The sequence below is a fragment of the Mustela lutreola genome, chromosome 2 (genome assembly GCF_030435805.1).
Source record: "Mustela lutreola isolate mMusLut2 chromosome 2, mMusLut2.pri, whole genome shotgun sequence".
NCBI lineage: Eukaryota > Metazoa > Chordata > Mammalia > Carnivora > Mustelidae > Mustela > Mustela lutreola.
Genome location: NC_081291.1, coordinates 84,781,038 through 84,808,927, shown reverse-complemented (window position 1 = coordinate 84,808,927; position 27,890 = coordinate 84,781,038).

Genomic DNA, 27,890 nt, shown 5'->3' with positions numbered 1-27,890 from the left:
ATACGGAAATACTGGCTTGCCCACAGTGGGACCAACTAACATATCACAGTGAATAGATCTTGGCCAAAAGAATCTCTTTGTCCTATGTACTGATATCACATACACTAGGCTTGGATAACCCTAAACAGGTATCCTTTCCCAGAAAGAAAATGGTGACACTTTGCTGTTTGTTACACTGCAATTTACTGGTACTAAGCTATACTTTTGTCATTCCAACAGGGTTTCCTGAAGCTTGCAAGAGCACAGTAACACATCAAGGCAAAAATAACTTAAAAATAATAAAAACCACATTCTGTGGTGAAAGATGAGTGGTGGAGCAGAGGAGACACAGATTTCAAGGTCACAAGAAGTGGGTTAAATACTTCTACTCCCAACAAGCGGGGAGAGAAGAGAAACTAAAACTAGCATTTAACATTGTTTACTATGTGCCAGACCCAAATCTTGGGAAATCCTGTGCATTTACAGTTTATTCTAGCCCAGCACTATTAACTCCACTATCTTTTTCAGATTATAAAGAGAAAAGAAATGTCCGTGAAAAGTATGAGTAAGGTGCTTTACAAATACCCACTAACAATACACACTGTGCTCACTCTGCACACAACCAGTTCTCAAAACAAGTCCTGGTTCTGCTATTTCCCACTGGGAATAATGGGTAAAACAGCCAGCTCTGCTCTTCCCTAAGGCACCTTCTATATCCACAGACATGATCCAAGAATTTGGATTTTTATTTGCAACATTCAGGCAATCTCTTGTAGTCCCGGGAGACTGCTTCTGGCGGCAATGTCGGCAGGAAAAGAGATCTTTCAAAAGAAGAGAAAACCTACCTAAATACCTTGGAGAACACTGAAAAGAAAATTGGAGAAGCATTCCATTCCTTGTTGATTAGAATGACTTTCCATTCAAACTCTCAATGGGAATGGAAAGTAGAGAAATTTTTCAGAGTAACTGATCCAAAAAAAAAAAAAAAAAAAAAAAGATATTTCTTGTTTAACTCAGATGATCCCAAAATGCATGCTTCCCACTTTTTAAAATACACATACATTTTCAGTAACTTCCTTTTCTGAATTATTTTAGTTTCTATTTTTTCACTTCATTAGGCAAATATCCCAAACTAAATACCGAGGTTTTTTTTTTTATATTTTATTTATTTATTTGACACACAGAGAGAAAGCACAAGCAGAGGGAGAAGCAGGCTCCCCACTGAGCAAAGGAGCCCAATGCAGGGCTTACTCCCAGGACCTTGGGACCATGACCTGAGCTGAAGGCAGACGCTTAACAACTACACTACCCAGGCACCCCTAAATACTGAGATTTTTAAGAAGCAGAAAAATCAATGGCCTCAAAGAATCCATACTTCAGAAGTGCTCCTATCAGAGAAAAGTAATATTCAGACGTCTGTACTCAGCTCTGTCAATACATCTAAATGACTCACCAAAATATTAAGTTATGTACTTTAATGAAATGTGAAGAAAAAAATAGCTCCATTAATATTTCCTGAATTAAATGTAAGCACAAATATCAGTTGGAGACTTAGCACATTCATAGCTCAGAAGCAGTAGAGATAACAAGGGGAAAGTAAAGGAAATATAGAGCCCCAGCTGTGGACACAGCATGTTGAATGGCCCTAGGAAAATTTCATAACCTCCTTGTATCTCAGGCATAGCGTGGTATTAAAGGACAATGATGTAGCACTCCATTTGTTGGAAGCACCTGAGTGAGGACAAACATAAGGCCCATATTTCCCAGAGCATTATTTCTATTTTGAGGTTCAAAAGGCTTCTGATTTGTTCTGTTGACATTTGGTTCTAAGAGATTTAGAATAGAAGGCGGCAAAGTATAAAACTTTCACGCTGGTACAATCAATAGCAGCATCTTCTAGAGCAATGCTGTCCGATAGAGATATACACAAGTCACATAGGTTATTTTAAGTTCCCTAGTAGCCACATTTTAAAAAAATGAAAAGAAACAAGTAAAATTAGTCTTAATATGCTGTTTAATCCCACATATCTAAAACATTATTTCAACATATAACCAATATAAAATAATTATTAACGAGGTGTTTGACATTTTTTATATTAAGTCATTGAAATCCAGTAGACATCTCAGTTTGCACTAGCCACAATTTAAAGGCGCAATAGTGTATATGACTATTGGCTTTGTAATGAACAGCACATTTATTAGGCAGAACATTTATAACACCTTAGAAAGTTCTACTGGACATCATTGATTTAGGGTATTAGAAACTTAGAAAATGGGGAAATAACTGCACCTGGCTTGAGAAGGTTGGTCTGAGGACAAGCAGTCACCAACCCTCAGGTGTCCTTAGCTCTTCCTAAAATGTCCCATCTCTGGGGCTAATGATTCCATCAATTTAGAGAAACTCAAACTCTCCTATCTACAACCCATACATCAAATAAATAAAGGGTTTTGAAACTGATGATCCCCAAGTCAGGTCCCACGCAACTCTCATACAACCCTACAGCATCTGTGTGAACAATATTAATTGACCTTAAGAGAAAGGGTTTATTTCAAAAGGAACATGCACACAAGTATTCTGGGCTTCAGTGTTATTTACACTGTACTTTAAGAGAGACACAGAAACACTTGGTTTGAATTTAGCTTTTTTTTCCCCTTTCTGTTTATCAGTGTTTTCCCCAGAAGGGCCAGGCACAGAGCCCAGGAGACGTTCTCCCCTGGAGATCATCCAAGAGTTATCTTGAAGCACACGGCTCTCAGTCAGAAGTTCAAGGGCAAATCCAGCAGTCTCTTTCTTCCCCCTCCTTAAATGAAGTTGCTGAAATAGTAACTCCTTCCCACAGTGATTATCACAAGAAGAAAATATACAGTTAAAACTTTTAATGAAGTCACAAATTTATTGGAGCCCTGCCACTGTGGATATCTAAATTTGGTGAATTTTAATATATACATTCAGCAAGAAACAGAAAACCCTATATAAAGAGTGCCAGCTATCCTGCCTTCTAATTGCACTCAGTGAGCATATGTGCCTCAGAGAGGAGAACTGGTACCGTTTCCCTCCACATTTCAGCAATCTCTTTGCTGGGAACATCATCTAATCTTTATTACCATTAAAGTATAGTTGACACACAGTATTACATTAGTTTCAGGTGTATAATCTTTTAATAAAAATATTTTTGTGCATATAGCCCCTAAACTCAGTTGTGCATTTTACAGCTTGGTTAAGGGATTTATCAAGGATATTTTGACTCTGCACTATTTTTGCCTTAAGACTTGATGTGATTGTACATCCTACCCCCTGAGTGAAGTGAACGTGTATGTGCCAAATCTCATACGGCAGGTTTATCCAAGATGACCTCTGAAAGCTGACACAGGTGGTGAGGATAAAAGTCTGTACACAAACAACTATAAAACTAGGCAAAAATCCATAATAACTGTTAATTAAAATGAAGTATGAAAACCCAAAAAATAAAGCAACATTTCTGCCATTTAAAAAGATGTCTTAGAGAAGGTGGCATTTGAGATATGTCTTCCAGGAGAAGAAGGATTTCAAAGAATAAGGATAGGGTGCAGCAAATTTACACACAGAAGGAAATCATATAAGTAAATGCATGAAAATGATAAATTAGAGCATGTAATGAAGACATAAACAGTATTTCAGTTGAGCCAACATGCCGGAAGCATTTTTAAAAAGTAGGGAGATGGGTGTGGAGATAAGGACTTGGGCTCAATCTTAAGAAGTTGGTTATAATAAAATACAATGTGCTTATAAGCCCCAGGTGCTTCATGGTTCAAACACAGCAAATATTTGTTTTCCATCCATATAACATATCCACAGAACTTTCTAGCAGAAGTTTCTAGGTTGGTGATTTCCTCTTCTCCATATTGTACATAAAGGACCTAGGCTCCTTGCACTATGTGGTTCCATCATCCTAAGGGCAAGAGAGAAAAAACAGGCACAATCTGACTTTGCATTTCAGTGAGCTAAGAATGGCTTTTACATTTTTAAAGGGTCATAAAAAAAGCAAAAATAAAAATAAAAAAGATATATATTGACAGAGACCATCCCACAAACTCTAAAATATTTACTATTTGGCCTGTTCCAGAAAAAGCTTGGCAACTCCTACCTTGAGGTCTCAGTGTCTTCTGTAGGTAACAATCACAATGAGAAAAAGTATGTGGAGGAGCCTCAGCCCCTTTTTTAACAGCCTTGCCCCAAAATGGCATACATCACTTTTGCTTTACTTCTATTGGCTAGAACCTCAGTCACATGGCCACTTCTAATTCCAAAGGCCGTTGGAAATGTTGTTCAGCTGTGTGTCTTAGGAAGAAAAGGAAACAGGTTTTGGTGAAGAGCTAACAGTCTCTGTACACCCTGTTAAGGTGTTTAGATTTTCTTCAAAAGGCAATGAGGAACCACAAAAGGATTCTGAAGAGAGAACTGATGTGACAAAATTGTTTAAGAGCATCTCCTTCCTGAAGTTGTAATAAGCAGCCACCTGCAGGAAGCAGAACTCATGTATTCTCAAGTCAGTAAGGCACTAACACAGACTTAAATGCACCTGGCAAATGGCCCAGACCAATTTTTAAAAACTACCCGTTCGTCAATTAAACTCCTCCACAAGGCAATTAGCATAGTGATTTTCACTCTCCAGAGGGCACAGGCTATAGAGAAAAATCAGGAGTTGTAAGAATTTACAATAACAGTAGATTCTTTGTAGGATGTTATATGGGAAATGTCAACAGCACAGTATAGATTTAAAGATAAACTTGCTTCAGTAGAGAAGAACAGAAATGATACCAAAGGAAGCACAAGCACCCTATGGAGAATGGGCAGTTCAGGGCATGAGATTCTCTTCACCATGTTGTAACACAAACACAGCCCTTCAAATCAGAATGATGTGGGTTTTATTTTTATTCTAACAACAGCTGTATCACTTTGGGAAAATCACTTAGTGTCTCTGTCCTCAGTTTCATCATCTGTAAAATAGATGTAAAGAAAAAAAAAACTTCTTGCAAACTGCTGTAAGAATTAATAATATTCAGAAAACAGCTGACCCATTCCCTGGCAGAGAATAAATTCTCAACAAATTTTAACTACTATTATTACTGTTATCATTATCATGCCCATTTAAGACCCCTTTTGAACAAAAATGAAGTCACTTGTTTCCTAAAATGGGTTACCAATTACACACAATTTACTAATATTAAAATATGTGGTTACAATTTGCTCTTGCATTTCAAATTAAACAGTGAAGATGTTCAAAATCTCTTCAATTAAAAGGAATCGGAATGCAATTCAAAAGCAAGAGTTTAGAGCCATTAAACTAGATCCAGTCCATTGTTCATACACTTTTGTGGTTTTCCAAACATACTTTACTTTACTTTTAAATACTTGGAACTTAGTGGTTCCTGGATAGGTAGAGTCATTTTCCATTATGAGACACCTATATTAGTTACATGAGTCATTGTTTAGTAGACAGGAAGTAAAAGGCAATGCATATAAAACAAAACTATTCTGTGACCTTAATCTGAGGCTTTTTGCTCCAAGACAAAATCAGTGATCAACTTATTAAAAAGTTATGTATTGTGGAGGTACACAGAATGCATTCAGTGAAGATTTGTTGTTGTTTAATAAATTAAGGGTGGAAGTAGTCCTGTAGTTTATGAGTAACTTTTCTTGAAGATTTCTGTCATCTGCCTACGAAATTGAAATGATACCCATCTTAAGTCATGTTCTTTCAGAAGCAGGCCCAAGTCAAGAATCTATATGTGCATGGTATATTTTCAGGGCTGCCAAAGAAGAACCAGAAGGAAGCCAGGACATAAGATAAGGAAAGGGAAGAAGCAGATTCACCAGGTTCCAATGAGTAGACTACTTCTGCAGGTGTCGCCCTCGACCCACAAGGATGACAAGAAGCCTGGTATGGTGTTAATGCTTCATTCCCGTTTATTTCGTCAACTTCCTTAGCTTATATGCAGCAGGGTGACCAATAAGGGGCCAACCAATGGGGAGAGCCAATAAGAGTCTTGTTACTATGCTGATTAAATTTGAAACAGCCAATGACTATGTCCTCCTTTAGGCAGGCTTCACCAGAAAGTTCGTTGTTTACTTGCAGCGTATTTTGCTGGCAGTGAGCCAAGTGCCATCTTGTAATGGCAGGGACTTTCCCGGCCGGAGGTAGTCCCCAACATGCAGGCAACTCACGTCAGTGTTTCTGGGAACCTCTGGAGAATAACATAGAAGATGCTTCAGGGTTTTCCACTGTTGTCCATGGTAAGGGTGAGGAAACTGGAGAATTTACCCATCAACTACTTTTGCCCCAGCTTAAGGGTGACACCTGAGGTAGTAAGAGAAAACCCTGGTAGTGCTGAAGAAGTATGGGTGAATCACTAATCATACCTGCTAAAATATCCAAGGAGATGGTGCATCAACCCTTAAAGATAAAACCAAGTATGGTTATCACCACTGCTACTTCATCCAAGAGGAAAAACTTTTGTGTCTACTCTGATTTTTCATTGTATTCCTCAGGTTTCTGAAGAGAAACAGAAGCAACAGGACATGTGTATACCTATGAAGGTAGAGATAGAGATACAGACAAAGATGTAGGTTTACTATAAGAAATTGTCTCACATGATTACTTATGGAAATCAGCAAGTCCCGAGATCTATATGGTGAGTCCACAAACAAGAGACGCAGGAGGGCCAACAGTATAGTTCCAGTCCAAAAGTTGGCAGGCTCAAGACCCAGGAAAAGATGACGTCTCAGTTCAAGTCTGAAGGTGGGGGGGAAAGCCAGTGTCCCAGTTCAAAAGCCATCAGACAAGAAGAATTCTCTCTTACTTGGAGCAGGGTCAGCCATTTTGTCTATTCGGGTCTTCACCCAATTGGATGAGGCTCATCCACACTGCGGAGCACAATCTGCTTTACTCAGTCTACACATTTAAATGTTGATCTCATCCAAAACCACCTTCACAGAAACCCACAATACTGTTTGAGCAAATATCTAGTATCCCATAGCCCAGTCAAGTTAACACATAAAATTAACCACCACAACCATTTAAGGATTAGAGCAACCAATGTTTTTCCAATTGAAACTCAAAATATTTAAATTGTTTCATCCTTTCACAACAGACAAAAATTAAACCAAGAGAACCAATTATAGAAGAGAATGTTAAAACTAGTCCCCACTGATGAAACACATTATGACAACAACTGTATTTTGTTTCCATCAGTCACATATTCACTGCAACTGGTCTTTTGAGTCAGGGGACAGTCACAGATCTACTCATGTGTGTTCATTTCAAGAATATCTGGATGGACCACAGTGGGAAGGAGTCTGAAGTTACACTCATTCTTTTCTTACGATATGACACTGATGTTTATGCTTTGTAGATAAACCAATTTCAGAATCAATGACCTAAACAAAATTTAATTTGAATTCCTAAATACACATAAACAGATACATCCAAACATAGTTAATGACCAATATTTTCATTATTTATAATCAATAAGATTTTATCTTTCTAAATATTAGCTGTTCCACTATAGTTATCCCTGATACCCTCTGCTTCAGACCCATTAAGTCAAAGAGATCACGACTCCTCACGCTCAAGGTCTGTGGTCTTGCTAAAAAATCAAAACAAGTTAGTGGTTATTTCTCTGCATGTCAGAAATCACCATATGTCACTAAAAACTTTACCAGCTATAATATAAGTAAGTCATACGTGTGGTATTTTTAAAATAATAAAAATTAGCACAGGGATACCTGGGTGGCTCATTAGGTTAAGTGTCTGCCTTTGGCTCAGGTCATGATCCCGGGGTCCCAGGATCAAATCCCACATCACGCTCCTTGCTAATTGGGGAGCCTGTTTCTCCCTCTGCCTGCCACTCCCCTGCTTATGCTTACTCTCTCTCTCTCTCTCTCTCTCTCTCTGACAAATAAATAAATAAAATCTTAATATAGATTAGCACATTTCTGGTATAAATTATATTTTGCTCAAAAAGAAGTGATGGGTATTTGGGGGGAAAAGAGGTAAGTAATAATAATTTTTTAATTTTTATTTTTATAACAATTATAATATTATACTATATTATGAAATATGTTTATATATTACTGATTATATATATACATATTTTAAATTATTATCACTATTATTATTACCTAGGTGTCAAGTCAGAAGAAATGAGCCAGGCATTCTACTAGGTAATAAAATCCAGGGCCTCATGAACTTTACATTCAGGGAGCAGAGTGGGGAGAGAGAAGAAAATCCCTAAAATATAAGAAAGATAAATCATGTAAAAGGAAAAGAAAGCACAAAGGAGAGGACTTACCACTTTAAAACCAGTAGACAGCTGAGGCTCCTTGGTAAGCCTAACAGGTACATAGAGCAAGTGCTTTCCTGGCAGATACAAAGCAAATACAAAGGCTGTGGCAGCAGGGGGCCACATACCAGGCCAGTGGAAGAACCAGTAAAGGAGCTATGGTGACTTGATCAGAATGAACACAAGAGCAGCAGGAGGTGGGGTCCAAAGGGAGTGGGGCAGAGTGGTCAATTCATGTAGGGCCTTGTAGTCTATCCTAAGGACATTGTCTTTTACTCCAAGTAAAATAAATAGAGCAGGGATTCAAGCAGAAGAATAACATTACCTGTCTCATGTTTTAACAGGATCACTTTGGTGGCTGCATTGAAAGCCAACTAATGAAGGCAAAGGTGAAATCAGAGGGACCACAAAGGTGGCTAGCAAGGTGATTCAGTTGAAGGAAGACAAAATGTTTTCCAAGATGGCAACAGTGGAGCTTGTGGAAATGGTTACATTCTGGATATATATATTAAAATATGTATCTCACCAAGTGAGAGTATTCACAGAGAAAAGAAAAACAATTCAAATAGAAATGTTACTGAAATGTTGCTAGAAAGAGTGTACAATTGAAAATATATAATTTTTCCACTGTAAATCTTTTTTAATGATTTAAAGATTAGAAATAATTTTTTAAAAAATAATATACATAAGAGCCCAATAAAGAAATTCGAATCACAAATAATTTATATCACCCAGAGACAAATACTATCAATATTTGATCTATTTTTATAATTAGGATAATACTACACAACTATATTGTAACCTGTTTTTTGTTTGTTTGTTTGTTTTTCCACTTAAAAGGTCATGAACATGGGCACCTGGGTGGCTCAGTGGGTTAGAACCTCTGCCTTCGTTTCAGGTCATGATCCCAGGGTCCTGGGATCGAGCCCCACATGGGGCTCTCTGCTCAGCAGGGAGCCTGCTTCCCCTTCTCTCTCTGCCTGCCTCTCTGCCTACTTGTGATTTGTCTGTCAAATAAATAAATAAAATCTTTAAAAAAAAATCACAAACATTTCCCAAAGTAACCTATGAATATGTCATTATTTATTAACCATTTCCTCACACTGTTAGACCTTTAGAGTATTTCCAATTTTTCACTATTATATTTAACAATGCAATTTTACTTATGTAAATAGATCTGTTTATGAATCTCTGATATTTCCTTATAATATACTCCCACAAGCAGAATTGCTTGGTTGAACAGGGTATACCTTTGCATGGTTTTTGCTACACAATGCCAAATTGCTCTCAAGAAAGACAATTCATTCATACTCATAACGATGTCTTTTTTCCCCATCCTCTTTGTTCTAAGTGGGTAGACAAGCATTTATATTGGTGAATTTGGAAAAACAGAATATGGCATTTCAGTACTCTCAGTCTTTGTTTCTAGAAAAGTTAAATGAGTTTCATATTTTTGTTGGCTCTTTAAATTTCTTAGTTTATGAATTATTTTGTTCATATAAATTACTTGTTCATATCCGTTGCTCATTTTTCTCATAAGGTACTCATCTTTTCCTTATTGATTTATAAAACTTTTTATATATTAAGTATAACAAGTTCATTTTGTTTTGGTTTTCTGAGTTCCTTTACGTAAATATAAATCAGGGTCTCTTCTAAATCCTGAGGTAAACACCAGAAACTATATTGTTATGTCCCAAATTAGTTCTAAATTCAGAGCCTTCCATTAAGAGGTCCCACACTATTCCTAAAGCAAGTGCCAGGAGTTCTAAGATAGCATTTATCCAAGATTCTTAGAACACCCACATCAATAATTCCTAGGAATTTTGCTTAAAGATGTAGATTCTTGAGAACTCCTGGGTGACTTAGTAGACTAAGCTACTCTCTGTCTGCCCCTCCCCTCCCCACCTCTGTTCACTTGCTCTCTTAAATTAAAAAAATAATAATAAAAAAAAAAAAGGAGATTCTTAGCATGAACACAAACCTACTGAGTGAAATTTTCAGGGAATGGGGCAAGCTGAGAATTTGCTTCTTTGGCAAGTTCTCCAGATGATAGTTTTTGCACAGCAAAGTTTGAGAATCACTTGCAGCAAATAATACTCTCAGCACGTTCACACTGCTAATGTTGGGTTAGGTTTCAGCTGCAGCCAGGTCTGTGATATTGTCTTGCCCTAGACTCACTCACCTTAGGGATTTTTGTAGTGTCCGTAGTGTGGGGCAGGAATGGCAAATGGCCCTGTGAATACCATGGCAGCTCCTGCCATTATATAACAGGTTATACAAACCACTTCTCTAGCACAGATGCAGATGTACAAATCTTACACAGTACAGAAGGGCCATTTAGAACACAATATAACATGCCAAGGAAGAAACAGTATCTCTGGTACAAAAATTAAGTCACTCTTGCAAACTGTAAAAAGTAGGTCAGTCTCCCCAGAGTGGATAGCTAGGGCAAATACCATTTTCTTCCTTCATATACCACAAATAATTTTCAGTTAAGCAAACAACAACAAAAGCCAGACATCTTTTTTTTTTTTTCATTTTTTTTTCATTTTTTATTTTTTATAAACATATATTTTTATCCCCAGGGGTACAGGTCTGTGAATCACCAGGTTTACGCACTTCACAGCACTCACCAAAGCACATACCCTCCCCAATGTCCATAATCCCACCCCCTTCTCCCAACCCCCCTCCCCCCAGCAACCCTCAGTTTGTTTTGTGAGATTAAGAGTATCTTTTATGCCCTCACTTTGCTAAGTTCATTTCTGCAGCTATAGGCAGGTAATACCTGATAATACTCCTTGTGCCCAGGGTATAGCTATGTTGGATGCCTGCTGGGAGCCACTAAGTGCAATTTGAAAATACAGGAGAGTTAACACCTCTAGGGAAGTGGTTCTCAAAGTGTGGTCCCTGGACAATAGCCCCGGCATCACTTGAGAACTTCCTAGAAACCCAAATTTTTCAGCCCTATCCCAGACCTACTGAATCAGAAACTCCAGGGTAGAATCAACAATGTGTGGTTGCACAATCTTTCCAGGTGATTCCGATGGATATTAAAGGTGGAGAGGGAGTAGATGCATTAGAGTCACCTGAAGGGTATGTGAAAAACCAAGGACTGATCTTGTCCCCGCCACCCCTGCCCAGATTCTGATGCAGTAGGTCTGGAGTGGATCCAAAGAACCTGCATTTCTAACAGGTTTCCAAGAGATACTGATGCTGCTGTTCCCAGGACCATACTTTGAGAATAACTGATCCAGGGAAACCCTCACCCAATGTGGAACAGAAGCAGGTAGGTAAATGATTGCATCTTCCATGTCTCAGTAGATAATCCTGAGGCACCTTTTTTGAGATTCCTACAGAATCTTCCCAATAGAGTTCAGGTTGTGCCCAACAGTAACCAGTTTAATCACACACCCTTGGTTTGGCTTTACTTACTTCTCTGTTCTGCTCTTCTGAGTCCCATACTCCGATTCCTTGGGATCACTTCCCAAAATAACAACTTCTACGTTTCTCCTGCCCTAGATTTTTTGGAGGAACCCAAACTCAATTCCATAAACTTATTCCATAAACCTCAACATATAAGTGTATTGTCCAACAGATTTCAATCATCTCTTATAATATTCACTTTCTTAGCACACATTTCACTATCTCCTTATTTCAGTAAATACTCATAATTGTTTCTTGGAGTTTGGAACATGAGTTTCCTAATACTCAGTAAAAATATCCCAACTTCCAGAAGAATTGCCCTGAGTTATGCTTCAAGAGTATTGTTTTTATTTGCATACCCAAATAAATACCTCTAATCCAAATATTCTTCAATATCAATATCTATATTGATATCAGTCAATGTCAGTATTGTCGGTATCCATGGCAGGATAACTGCTACCTGACTTCCTGCTGACATCTGCAGTCTGTGACATGTTGTCAGAAGGTATGACTGAAGACTACTTTTGCCCCAGTGGGACTGCAAATTAGGAAGAAAGCAAGACCATTACTAAGTTTGCAATGGTGAGCTCCTTCTCCCCGAAATATCCCTGTCCCTCCAGGATTCTCATCTCCCAAAAAAGTCCTCCCATGGAATTAAAAAACGGATTTAACTCTACCAAGGTTTTCTGTGGCTAAGAAAGAAATGCACCAATAATATCAAGAAAACCAACGGGAATGCTGCCACAGCTGAGAAACAGAGAGGAGGGGAAATCAAGAGGAAGTGTTTCCCCTACCAGGCCTGCTGAGAACTTTTGCAGCAGGCTTCTAAACTGCTGAGATGAAAGAGAGGACCAGAATTATGTCCTGAAATACATTTCTCTTTTCTTACTTTAGCCAAGATATTATTGTTAAACACAGTTGAGTGAAAGAAATCAAAATCAAAAAGGGTCTCCAGAAAGAAAGAAACAATAGTAAAGCCTGCAGTCTGTTGTCGTTGAAGTGTAAGCAAGAAGATAGTGTGTGGTTAAACGGAGGCCTGATGGGGAGGACCGCTGGGAGAGAGGAAGGGTAGAGATCTGGGGAGGCTGGATAAGACCGGAGGAAGTCCCCAGCTGGGAGGAGAACTTTGGATCCCATGTACTTAGTAATTTATAGCACCGTGACATGAGATAAGTCATCTTACCTTTGACTGTAGTTTTCCCCCTAACTCATTTATTACAACAAATGACTGGAAACCCAGAGCATGTGATTTATTTATCTATCAACTTGCTCAAGCCCAGAACTAACCCACAGAGAAAACAGGGACGAGAAAACCATCTATCATTTTGAATTAAACACTTGTTACCAAATCATGAAAATTTGTCCTTTATCCAACCTATGTCTATGATCAATAATAAAAGGGCATGCCTTGGAAACAAGGTGACTTGAAGGCTTCAAATAAATCCCTAGCCTTCTGCAAACTTGAGCTTTAACCTTCAAAGACCACAGAGGATGGAGTTTGGCAACAAATGGTCCAATAATCTTCATGCTGATGTGAAAATTGTGACGTGCTTAATTTAAAATACAATTTAACTGTGAATATTTCAAGTTTTGTTTTGATTCTGGCTTTTAATACTTACTGATAAGTATGCAGAAAGAGATACTTTGGGACTTTTTATTACCATATGCCCTATTACTGCTTCTGTGTTTAAAAAATCTGCTTATTGCAAGCAGGGTATAGTCAATTTGTGCATATTGGATTTAATTTTCCACTAAGCAAATAAAAATGCCTAAGTGCAATTTACAGATTGTCTTTTTTTCAAATATTGTATATGTACTTTGATTTCTTGTGCCATCTGAATGACTGCATGCTGGAAGATTTTCATTATGCATTTCCAAAATACATACAGAACCCATTAAATGAAAGAAATGTAAGTCATAATTTATATAGGGAAGAAAATGCTCCAATCATAACCCGATGATTTTATATAACCAATATGTCTCTGGCCTCATTGGCCTACAATTGACTACAAAATGAGATCACACTTGTTTTCGTACACCCAAACTTTAAACCTAAGTCCTTTCTTAATTACCAAAAATTGGCTACCACCCTTACCCTTCCTCTAAACAACCTTCAGGATGCTGCCTGCTAGCTGTGCACTCAGGGTCAAGGCCCCTATTCTGACTCTCCCCTTCTGCTATCTTTGTCATTGGACTTCTACTGCCCATGACCCACCAGATATCAATAAGTAAATGACATGGCCATCCTCTGCCACTTACTGCCACTGCTCCCAGCTTTATCTGAGGGGACCCTGGTCCTCCGGCCTACTCCACAGCAAGGATAGGCAAAGGCCTCTACTGAACTCCCCATAACATCAACAGACAGTCTGGTAACACACCAGAGCAAAGTTGATTCAAGTTCAGAGCCATAAGAGAAAATGCCAACCTGACAGAGGCTTACCAGTGTCTTAGGAGGAGGAACTCAAAGGCAGGGTGTTTACGGGGCTTTAGGGTCTGGGCTCAAGAGGTTTGAGACCTGTCTTTTGGTGGGGCTGGGAGGCGACTGACTGGGATTGAGCAAAGTCCGTGACACAATAGTTTAGGATCAGTGAATGCAGAGGTGAGGGTCTGAAAGTGAATTATTGTTAATTATTGTTTGAGAAAGCAAACTGTTTGCCTAGGTGAGCAGACTGCTGGCTCTGATAAACTGATCAGTGGGAATTTCCTGAAGCAAACAGTCAGGTTATTTATTGATGTTATCTTTCCCAGACAAAGGTTTCCTGAAGCAAATAACTATGTTATGTTAATATTGGTGGACTAGAACCTTATTGACATCTTGTCGACACCAGTGAGCTCAGTTTTATCTCCCCTCTTTGACAGGCCAGACCCTGCATAAGGTCTCAGAGAAGAGCTTCCTGCCTCACTCTGGACTTCCCTTTAAAACATCAAGGAATTAACTCTGACTATAGGAGATAATGAAAAAAATGGCCTTTTCTGCCCTGCAATTTAAAATTGATTCTAGATAATGTGTTAATTCTTCTTTTAATTCTCATCTTAGTTACCAAAACAAGGGAGCCTAAAACAAATAACTGTATTGGAACCTAAGCTGAAAAAATAAACTCTAGGCAGTATAAACTTTTTACTAACCTGTTTTTCTTTTTTAAAGCTATTTAAAGAGATAGTCTATTCCTGAGATAGAGCCATTCACAAGCAGTCTAAATATGAGATGCTCCCCTCTGATGTCTTCAATTAATGCCTTAATTTTAAATACAATGACAAGTTGATTTGACTCTAGAATATAAATTCTGGAGTCACAAAAGCACTCTAGAATATAAATTCTGGAGTCACAAAAGCACTAAGGTCCCTCAACATTCTAAAACTCATTAGGCAAAGGCTTAAAATTGAAAATCAAGAGACAATTGGAGTATCTTGTAATTAACCCCATAATAAGTACTCTCCTAGGAGATAAATGTCCAAAATAGTATTAGGAAAATTGAAAATACACATGAACTGGTATAAGTATTATTACCTTACCTGAGTCTTATCAGTTCTTTGAAGTCAGAGTCTATCCCCAGTACCAAACACAAAATAATTGTTAAATAAATGTTGGGGGTTAAGTAGCTGACTGAATAAATGAATGAGTAAATGAATGACTAGCAACCATCCCTCTTGAGGTTTAACACACTGAATCCTGCCTAGAGATCTTAGAACTGCAATTAGGTAGAACTGCAGAAAAAAATTCATTTTGAAAACTTTGCTGATGCAGCAAATTAATATGAATTTCTAAGCTCTACAGGAAACTGATAGACCAAAAAATGAATCTAGAAATGTAGATTGTACCAATATAGCAACAGATCTGGAAGCAAACCCCGACAGAGTTCAGAATCAAGCAAAGAGACTTAGAGATGGAGAAGATGTGGAGCCATCCCCTTGAGGTGACACAAGACAGTTAATCCAGACCAAGTTAGGTTGTCAGATACCATCAATACCTTCCAGGGGGCTGTAGAATTTTGAGGTCTTCCCATTCAGCATCTGGAGAAATGGGAAATGGAGAGAATACTACAAGGTCAGAGCTCTAAGTGCCCAAAACAAATGCCCAGCTACTAAAAGGAGAAATTCTCCCAGGCTTCTATGTTCTAGTCAAAAGAAGTATGAAGATCCCTCAAAATAATTCAGGCCTTATCTCCCAAGCATCTCTAATATAAGAATCACATCCACCAATGCTCCATGATCATTAATTCTGACTTCAAAAAAGTGAAGTCTTAGAGTTGTTCCTAACAAAAACTTAGGCTTATCAGTAAATAATATATTTTGGTGTCTATTTAAAATCCAATCCTAATAATAACCATACTAGCAACTCTTGTTTGGACCTTGATATACTCCTTTTTTTTTTTTTTAAGAGTTTATTTATTTATTTGACAGACAGAGATCACAGGTAGCCAAAAAGACAGGCTGAGGAGTGGGGGGGTGGGGGGCCTGGGGAGGATCCCTGCTGAGCAGAGAGCCCAATGCACGGCTTGATCCCAGGACGCCGAGATCATTACCTGAGCCTAAGGCAGAGGCTTAACCCACTGAGCCACCAGTCACCCCAATTTGATACACTGCTTACAAATAAATTGTACTGCAATTGAATCTATTTCAAAGAAAAACCAGACACTCTGAATAATGTGATTTTATTTGGTGACTACTAACATCCTCACAGAATTTCAGATTACCAGGGGTTAATTAGTTCAAACTCATTGCAACCGGGGTATTTTTGCAAGATGGTTTATTTAAATCTTATTCATTCCTGGAAATGTATGATACAGTGAATATCCACATAGTAGGAGACCCTATTCCACTATTTTGAGTGGAAAAAATAAAGGATGTGTTCCCAGCTCACCCAAAATCCTGAACATATTTCCCTAAATATTACTAAAACTGTTAGACAGCTATATAACACTATACCAAGGATATCTACAGAATGCAAACATTTAAAATACCAGTTACTGAATTACTGAATACTTAATGAAGTAATTAGTGGGTGTGTTTATATGTAATACTCAGTGATTCTAAACAATATTCGACATAAGATACATTTTTCTTCCAGTCTGCCACAAATATCTACATACTATATATAAATAAACAATATATTAAAGATACTAAAGAATCCCGAAGCTACTTTCTAAATCGGACCAGGCTGGTAGAACAAGGAGTGGAGTGGGAGGTGGCACTGCACAGAGAAAGAGGTACAGGATCCAATATCAAGTAAAATTCCACAAAGGGTGATGTTGGCTCAACCCAGGGTGAAAGTGGGGAGGGGCACTAGTCAGGGCCAAGAGATCTGAAGTATTTTTATCCTCCAGCTATCAATTTGGTGCTAAGTGTTGCCTTTGGGGGGAGAGACGACTAAATTCCCACCGATTTCTGACTCTGTGCATTCAAAGCAAGTAGATTCTGGAAGCCTGAGGGCAGCCCTTCAATAAAGAGGTGCCGGTTATTAGTAGTAAAAGCCCCCAGGCTGAACACTGCCACAAACATTGACTACTCTGGTACCTTTTTTGTACAGATGTAGAACTGAAGGCTCCAGAGATGAAGTAATTTGTCACATGGTGACTGGGAGGTACAAGAAGAACCAGCAGGGCTTTTGACTTCCTCTCTTTTTATTTGGCTAATTGTGATCACATCTGTCCTCTCAGCTTTCATTTTTCCCAACTGGAAATCCTGATTTCTTTGGTTTTCACTCATCCAAAAGCATTGCATTCACTCAGATGTCTTAAGTGTCTCAGGTAGCTGTCTTTGAAACAAGGCCTGTGGTATCTTGTCTTTACAGTCTTCTAGTTTCAATTAACCAGAAGATCCTGACATTTCAGGAGAGCAACAACTGCAGTTCTGTATGCGAGGCAGAAGAACTTCTCATTTTGGTACAGTGCTTTCACCATGGGTTTGGGTTACCTATCTGGTTTAGAGCAACCCATTCAGCCGATGACGCTCATACCAGCTGATGGCGACTCATGCTCACCCAAGGCCTCTTCAAAGATTTTCTGCCTGAAAAAATTCTCCCCAAATCCCTTTCCTCCATCGAACATAACTCCTACTCCTTCATCTCTAGAAAGTAATTCCTTTAGGAACGTTTTCTTGCCTATCTCCAAACCAGGCTGGATGATTCTGGGTGCTAAAGGAGTATCCAGTGAATCCTTATTGTAGGAGTTATCATTCCGTCCTCTAATTGTCTTCTAGCTTTATTCTGCATTTATATCATCAGATATTTAAAATAATAACCATCTTATTCCTGTAATCCTCTGTGATTGGCACATGGTAGATTATCTATAAAAAATTGTTGAATAGGGGCACCTGGGTGGCTCAGTCAGTTAGGCGTCCAACTCTTGGTTTCGCCTCAGGTCATGATCTCATGGGTCATGGGATTGAGCCCCAAGTTGGGCTCCATGCTCAGCAGAGTCTACTTTAAGATTTTCCCCCTCTGCCCCTCCCCCCTAGTAGTGTGTGTGCCTGTGGTCTCTTGGGCTCTGTCTAAAAAAAAAAAAAAAAAAAAAAAAAAATTGTGGAACAAGCTGTGAGAAAAATTTCTTCCTGAATCATAATGAATGGTTCAAAGCTTTCTCTCTCTCCAAAAAAAAAATATATATATATATACACACACACACACATATATGTATATGTGTACATATACATATATATGTATCGGTTTCTTTTCCACCAATATGGAAATGAGTAAAGGTGTTCACATCATTAAAAGCATCTTCAGCTCACCTTTAAGCTTGAAAAATCACAAGGCACAAGCCCTTTTGAATATAGAGGCAATATTCTTTCCTACAACCACTAATAACCTATACAGCTACTGGGAAAGAACTAAACCCTAGTCCTCTCATGTGCCAAACACAATCCTAATAAAAGTGAATTATACCGGTACAGTAAAACACAAAATCAATATTGTTATTCTGGTCCATTCCTATCTATCTATACCCACAGGTTTTGCAACACTTAAACACACCAATTACCCATAATTATAACCTACTAACTTCATTTTTGTATAAGGATAAGTATTTTCCACAATTCAGAATTGCCTCTGAATGTAAAACTAGGCTAAACTCAAATATTGTCTCAAGATGCTAAGATGCTCTTGAAACAGACACACTTTGCTGTGGAACACTGAGTACCATGTGTAATGCAATGACTCTTATCAAGTCACTAGATTAAGAGCCAGTGCTATGTGCCCTGACAGCCACCTCCGTACAATCCTTTCCTTTTTAAAATAAAAAAGTTGTCCAAGGCAACACTCTGAATTCTAGTTCTGGTCATAAAACAGCCCAGAGAGTTAAATAAACTCCACTCATAAAATGTATCATAACTAAACTATTACCATGGTAATGACTTTTATTCTCACGTCAATAAGACTTTGAAAGAGATACTCTTTTAAAGACCTATGCCCTCCTAGTCTCCTTCTTACTCAATGGAAATCCCCTTCTGAGCTCACCTGGCCTTGCCTGGGCTTGGCTGCAGGTCTCAGGTTCTATCCGGGTTTGATTCATGTGGCTCTCAATTTTGGGGGGGCCAGTGGGATGCCCAGGACTTGTTCTTCTCATGGTGATGGCAGAAGCTCCAGGATATGGTCCAACTGCACCAGCCTCTGCTAACATCCCTTTGGAGAAAGCAAGTCACATGGCCACAGGCAAAGTCAAGAGGCACGGGAGTATATCCATCTCACATGGAGCTGGAGAGAAGAGAGTGAATTATTTGCTGAGCAATCGTCTAATTGACCAATAATGATCTGCATAAAATCTTTGCTGTATTGCTGTTTATGTATGGTAGGCTCAACACCTTAGTAGATCAAATGAGGCTGGAGGTTCAAGGAGGGTCTTGTAGCCCATGTTAATAATAATAATAATAATAATGATAGTTAACATGTATAACAGCAGAGTCATAATTATAGGTCATGATATAATAACTTAGTTTCCCCTCATGAAAAATCCTCTCCATCTCTTTCAATGTCTTAGTTCCACATCTTTCAAACTGGTTCCCTCCTGTCTTTCTCATTTAACCTTATAATATTCATCCATTTCTATCTGGATTAAGAAAAAGTGAATCCAATTCAGTATTTCCATTGATCCCTGAAACACAAATGGTTTTTGGACCTTCACCACTAGGAAGAAAGGTAAACAGAAGGAAAATAGAATGATGGTGTGATATAGTCACGCTGTATATCAAGGCTCAGAGATTCCTCCCTTCCCATTTTACAAGTGGAGAAAATAGAACTCTGAAAAGGCAAGTGCTCGAGGTTATGGAATGGCTCCTCCAGCCAAAATTAGAATTTAGCACTTAAAATGTATTAACTAAATTTGTGATCACATAAGTATCTTCCCCCAACATTACTCCCACAAAACATATAAATTCAGGTGTGTGTTTTACTAACCTTAATAACCTACTTTTCGGATTGAAAAAAATACAGTGCCGCAGCATAAGCACAGAGAGTTAGGGATCCCTACAAAAAGAAGGAGGAGATCTAGCATTTCTGACACAAGAAAAGTCATTAATTTTAAGCTCCCAACTGTTTTCCTCCATCTACACCCTACAGGCTCTACTTATCAAAGTACGCTTCTTGCAGAACTTCCTAAGAGGTGTCAAAATTACAGAGAAATGCAAAAACCTCAGTAGTTAAGGATTTTAAAGGAACAAAGGGAATACAAAAACTATCGGGCTCTAGGCCAGGAAATAGCCTAACCATAACAAAAACAATAAATCAATGGTAAAATTCTCAGTGCTATTTCAAAGGTAGGGAAAACCCCAAAAGCCTTACCCAAGATAATGAGCCCTAAACCCCATCCAGTTTACACGGATTCTCGGAGTATGCCTATAGCCCCTTCCCCTTACCTAGCTTTCACCTCTGCTTCATTATAATGTTAAAGTCTCTGTGGGGAGAGGATCACAAGCTTCATTAACATAACATAGGATGCAGGTATAGGCTCTTTTTTTTTTTTTAAGATTTTATTTATTTACTTATTTGAGAGAGAACATGAGAGGAGAGGTGGAAAAGCAGATTCCCCTGGAGCTGGGAGCCTGATGTGGGACTCTGGGATCAGGACCTAAGCCGAAGGCAGATGCTTAACTAACTGAGCCACCCAGGCGCTCTATAGGCAAATTTTCTAAGTACACCTCCACAATCTTATGCCTACCTTTACATGCAATGGCAATGTTCTCATTCCTAAATATTCATCCTAAATCCTAAATAAAAAGAAGCTGCTTACTCCTGCTTGGGGAGTCATGGCTATTCCCCATGGAGTTATTCCCCATGATCTCATTAGCTACAAAAAAAGTATCCTTTGTGTGACAAATCCATCTGGTATAGTCTCCATCTGTAACTCACCAAGGAGGAAACTCACGCTCATTTGGTTATGATGGCAGAACTGGAGATAGAGCCAGAGGACCTGGGTCTTGCTCCTCATCCTCCCATCCGCAGGCCATGAAACCTACGGTAAGCCCATTCAACCTCTGACCTCAGTTTTCTCACACTGAGAACAATACCACTGTCTCTGTCTCAGTCTAGAATGGATGCCAGGATCAAAATAAGCACAGGAGAGATGTTGTGTTACAATATAAAAATGCAATTTGTTGCTGTTCCCCATCAATAACACATGTCTTTGGTATTTTTTCCATATTGGTATTATTTAAAAACAAAATCCAACTAAATAAATTTGAAGATCTAATAGGCTTTACTCAGTGATTCCTGAATTGGGCAGCATCCCATCCATCAAACAGAAGGGAGCTCTGAGGAACTGTACAAAATCAAAAAGGTAGGACAAGGAGCTTATTAGAAAAAGAAAAAAGATTGTTTCAGGAAGGGCACAGGGTGTCTTCTGCAGACTACTCACTAGAGCTGACTAGGAAATGCCAGGCTGGGGTAAAATTTCATTCTTGGGCAAAGCTAAAACTGCAGTTAGATTAGGTATTAAGTCTCGGTGAGGCTTAGCAAAAATGACTCCATTTGGAGCCTGTTCTGTCTTTGTTGTGGTGGTGGTTGTTTTTAATGGTATATGATAGGCCAAAGACTATGGTGAGTTATTAGATATTAGAAGTCTTAGTATTTACCCCCAGAGGATTTCAGGAAGTCGGGATTATTACGAATTCATCTATATGATGCATAATAAATGATTATAGGCAAAACAAACTAGAAACTTCTGACTTAATATTGAACCAATTTCTCTGCAAAGCTATAGGATATTTATTCACATAGAATAAATATTTACTGAGCTGCTCCTATAGGCAGACACTGGCCCAAGCATTCAAATATAGTATTAAATAAAACGACCAAAAAGTACAATTTAAAATTGTCTTTTTGGTGCCTGGGTGGCTCAGTGGTTAAGCCTCTGCCTTCGGCTCAGGTCATGATCTCAGGGTCCTGGGATCGAGCCCCGTATCAGGCACTCTGCTTAGCAGGAAGCCTACTTCCCTTCCTCTCTCTCTGCCTGCCTCTCTGCCTGATTGTGATCTCTGTCTGTCAAATAAATAAATAAAGCCTTTTTTAAAAAAAAAAAAATTGTCTTTCTGTCTAAAGCCTTGCCAATTCAGAGAACAGCCAGTTAATAAATCACTTCGAGTGACCATCAGACACTACAAGCCATATGGGTTGATTTTCATTAAAGCAAAGTTTTCCAAGGTTGTGACTTTCACTGTGGTTTGTTTTCCTGTTTCCTTCAAATCAGAGCCATCTTGATATTTTATATTAAGATATATCTGCATCCAAAGGCCATTGACACTGTCATTGGTTTTAACTGGGCCTAAATAAATGTTGATCCTAACTGGAGTCCACTTGCTCATATGAAGAAAGGTACACCGGTGCATTAGTAGCAGATCTGGTCACCCAGGTTTTCACACATTTATGAGTGCCCAGAAGGAGGCTGATAAGAAGAAAGCAGAGACAAACAGACAAAAAAAAAAAAAAAAAAAAAAAAAAAAAAAAAAACCTGCACAGTGCCCATTTTATGGAAATCTTTCTGGAAATACTTCATGGAAAGTTTGGTCTAAGATTCCAGTAATGAAATAGAAAATAATGATAATTTTGTGTATTTTCTGCATTATAATTTTAGGTATTCTTATCACTCTCGTACACAATAAGGAAGAATGGCTTGTAAGACATCCAATAAAGTAAAAGTACATCATTAAATGCACTGATTTGTGGGGTTGAGGGAGGAGGTAGAGGAGACATAGGAGGATAGTCTTATTTGCACTGATAGAAGCTACCAACCCAGAATGACTCCTAGTCCTTCATGTATACAACTAAAGATTGAAATGGAAGTAAGAGGACAATAAAAAATGTTGCCCAAAACTTGCTATTAGGGGTACTTTCATGTAAAGCAGGAGGTAATAACAGCAACTTATCTTGTACCTAAATACAAAGGCAAAATCCTCCATTTTCACCTTAGAAGTCACCTGTTCTCAGTAGACTAGTATGACTCCTGCCCCACTCAGATCTAAGTAAGCTCACTCCCTCTGCACATACACACACACAGCATGCAGAGTCCCCTTCAAGACACTCATATCACAGAACAATAACTAATGGCTACCTTACTTATAGTAAGGACAGTAGCTTCACAGGAACGGTTGTGATTTCCATCCTCTAACTGTTATGTACAAATGTATCGCCTATGTTTGATATATTTTAGTGGAATTAATGGATAGAAGGATGAAGGTTGAATGTAAACACTGAAAAACATACATACAAACACCTGAGAGCAAATGAAGATAGCAAAACTGAACAACTAAATTTCTTAAAACCAAACTGCTAATAGACAAGGGAAGGAATTGATGAGTAGCTGGATGGTCTCATTTATCAGTATCTCCCCTCTGATGGAAGTTGCTTAGAAAATACTGAATGAAGGTATAATATATGAGTGAATAGTTGACTAATTAGAGAAGACAGAATAAGACTGTAAGGGTTTATTTCATTAAAATGTACCCATAATATGGGCTTGCTTAACTAATTCTGATGCCTATCATGGATCTTCATTTTTCACAATTAGTTGTCTATTCAATTTCAGAAAAAGGTGATTGATCTCCCTCAATAATTCCCTTTCTAAACAAGTGTAAGAATAGAGATTTCTTGACTCTTCTTACAGTCCATCAAAGCAACAATACAAATCACTCCTTCAGGCACACCACTGGAAGCCATCCCTGTGGCCATCTTAATTTTAATCACAGTGTTTCACTCATGTTTTATTAAGTGATTCTCTTAAGGAAAACAAGTATAAATATGATTACCAGGGACTGTATCTACTTTATCCTTCATAGATCACTAAGATATTAGAAAAATCCTCAGGCTATAAACCCTACCTCTTCCTATTTTTTTCTATGTTTTCTTTCTATTTTGGCCCAATTTTTGATAACTCAGCTGATGGCACTCTCTCAAATAAGGAACAGTGTCTGTGGAGTATATCTCCAGAAGAATTTCCTAAAGAATTAGCCTACTGACTCCCTTCCTTCTAAACAAAGGTTGAGATAGATTTTTTATTACTTTTGCCTATCATTTTAGAGCTGGAAATCTATACTTAGCTCTAGTGAGCTCACCATTTCCTTGTCTAAGTCCAATTACAGGGTGAGTTCAGTCACTGAAGAATCTAATCTAACTTTTCCAAGGTCCCAACAATCACCTGGTAAATTCTAACCTTATTTAAAAAAAAAAAAAAAAAAAAAAAAAAAAGAGAAACAAGATGGAAATTAAAACATTCTTTCTTCATTATCAGTAGATCCAAGTTGCAGATTTTCTTCTAAATCTTGTTTTTAATGTCTCTTACTATGCAAATCATGTATTTAGGGGAAAAGTTAATAAATGGGCTTATTGGGCAGAAAGCTTTGCTTTTTTTTCTTGTTGTTTTGTTTTTTAAGTAGGTTCCACACCCAGAGCGGAGCTTCAGCTCACAGCCCTGAGATCAAGAGTCACATTCTCTATCAACTGAGCCAGCCAGGTGCCCCAGAAAGCCCTGCTTTATTTATATGGATGCCTATGGATGCTAGTGCTCCTCTCATATATTGAAGATACCATCCAGATACCATACTCCATACTGGCTCTTTGTGTAACACTCCTCTCAATCTTAAACCCCAAACCTTGCTTTGGTATTCTTTTGCTTCCAAAAGCTAACACCAGTGGCAATATTTCAGGACACTGCCCTCAAGCCATTGGAAATCACTTTGGTCACAATCCAGGGTTGGAGATACTTGCGAATTTACACATCCCTTGGTCAGTGAGGGGGAGAAAGAAGAATTTACCAATAACTGAAGAGAAGAAAATTATGAAAGTTCAGGCTCTCTAATCTCACATGGGGGCACTGTGATATATGACTTATTTTCCAGAGTTTTCCTGTGGGATCAGGCTGAAGCTATCCCCTATAAGATATACTTTACTTTGGCTTTGGCCCCTGCCCTGCCCTGATTTCCCAACATCATCAGTGATTTCATTTGTGAGCACTTCATTAATAACTCACTCTTATATGAATCCTTCTATCAGAATCTACTTCTGAGGAGACTATCCTTCCACAACCAATAAAAATATTTATTTTTTTAATTGTCAAAAATCACCCAGTAATAATAAGCAATGGGTTTGTTGGTCACATAATTATTGTTGCTCAAACTTAAACTGATGTCTCCAGTTATATAAGAAATGAGGAATGTTTCTAAATATCACTTTAGAATGATTAGAATGATTAACAAGATATATTGTTAAATTTAAAGAGAACAGTAGGAAAAAACTGAGTATAGTGTGCTAGCTTTTATCTAAGAAGGAAGTAGAAGTAAAATGCATATACATGATTTGTTATGAACTGAATGTCTTCCAAAAATTCATATTTTGAAGCCTGAAACCCCAACAGGATGGTATCCAGAGATAGATCCTGAGAGGAGGTGATAAAGTTTAAGTGAGGTCAAAAGGGTAGGACCCTAGTCTCATAGACCTGGTACCCTCAGAAGACTAGGAAGAAACATCTGACTCTCTCTCAGCCATGTGAATATGCTGCAAGCCAGAAAAAGAAAACTCACCAGAAATCAAATCAGCCAGCACCTTCACAGACTTTTAGCTAGACTAGCCAAGAATATATATAAGAAGATTTAAATTGTTAAAATCAGGAATGAGGAAGGGGATGTCCCTACCCACAACACAGAAATAAAAGAATTCTGAAAGAATACTCTGAACAACTCTACACAAATTAGATAACTTAGATGAAATGAACGAATTTCTAGAAAGACATAAATTATCAGAACTGAATCAAGAAGATACAAGATATCTAAATAGAACTGTGACAAGTAAACAAACCTACTTAATAATCAAATGTTTTTCACAGAGAAAAGCCCAAGCCCAGATAACTTGCACTGAATTCACCAAACTTTTCAAGAGTTAATACCACTGAACATTCATAAACTCTTCTAAACTGTGGTAGAGGAGGAACACATCCTAACTCACTCTGTGAAGTCAGAATTGCCCTGATACCAAAATGCAGAAAAGGCCTCCAAAAAAGAAAATAGATCAATACATCTTAGAAAGATAAATGCAAAAATCTCAACAAAGTAGTAGTAAACTGAACCCAGCAACACATAAGATTATACATGATAAACAAGTGGGGTTTAACCCTGCATTGCCAAGTCAGTTTAATGTACAAAAACTAATCAAAGAAAAACACATTAATTTTTTTAAAAAGGACAAAAACTTGTGATCATCTCAATAGATGCAGAAAAAGCATTTGACAAAATCCAACACTGTTTCAAGAAACAAAAACATTCAATAAACTAGGAATGGAAGGTAACTTCTTCAACCTGTTACAGACATCTGTGAAAAATACACAGCTAACATCAAACTCATCTTTTTTTTGTTCCTTTTTTTAAAAAAAACTTTTATTTTTTTATAAACATATAATGTACTATTAGCCCCAGGGGTACAGGTCTGTGAATTGCCAGGTTTACACACTTCACAGGACTCACCATAGCACACACCTTCCCCAATGTCCATAACCCCACCACCCTCTCCCGACCCCCCTCCCCCCAGCAACCCTCAGTTTGTTTTGTGAGATTAAGAGTCTCTTGTGTTTTGTCTCCCTCCCAATCCCATCTTGTTTCATTTATTCTTTTCCTATCCTCAAACCCCCCACATTGCATATCCACTTCCTCATATCAGGGAGATCATATGATAGTCGTCTTTCTCCAATTGGCTTATTTCGCTAAGCATAATACACTCTAGTTCCATCCATGTCATCGCAAATGGCAGGATTTCATTTCTTTTGATGGCTGCATAGTATTCCATTATATATATATACATACATATACATATATATACACACACACATACCACATCTTCTTTATCCATTCATCTGTTGATGGACATCTAGGTTCTTTCCATAGTTTGGCTATTGTGGACATTGCTGCTATAAACATTTGGGTGCACGTGCCCCTTCGGATCACTACATTTGTATCTTTAGGGTAAATACCCAGTAGTGTGATTGCTGGGTCATAGGGTATCTCTATTTTCAACTATTTGAGGAATCTTCATGCTGTTTTTCAGAGTGATTGCACCAACTTGCATTTCCACCAACAGTGTAGGAGGGTTCCCCTTTCTCCACATCCTCACCAGAATCTGTCATTTCCTGACTTGTTAATTTTAGCCATTCTGACTGGTGTGAGGTGGTATCTCATTGTGGTTTTGATTTGTATTTCCCTGATACCAAGTATTTTTTCATGTATCAGTTGGCCATCTGGATGTCTTCTTTACAGAAATGTCTGTTCATGTCCTCTGCCCATTTCTTGATTAGATTACTTGTTCTTTGGGTGTTGAGTTTCCTAAGCTCTTTATAGATTTTAAATACTAGCTCTTTATCTGATATGTAGTTTGCAAACATCTTCTCCCATTCTGTGTCTTTTGGTTTTGTTAACTGTTTCCTTTGCTGTGCAAAAGCTTTTGATCTTGATGAAATCCCAATAGTTCATTTTTGCCTTTGTTTCCCTTGTATTTGGCGATGTTCCTAGGAAGAAGTTGCTGCGGCTGAAGTCAAAGAGGATGCTGCCTGTGCTCTCCTCAAGGATTTTGATGGATTCCTTTCTCACACTAAGGTCCTTCATCCATTTTGAGTATTTTTGTGTGTGGGTAAGGAAATGGTCCAATTTCATTTTTCTGCATGTGGCTGTCCAATTTTCCCAACACCACTTGTTGAAGAGGC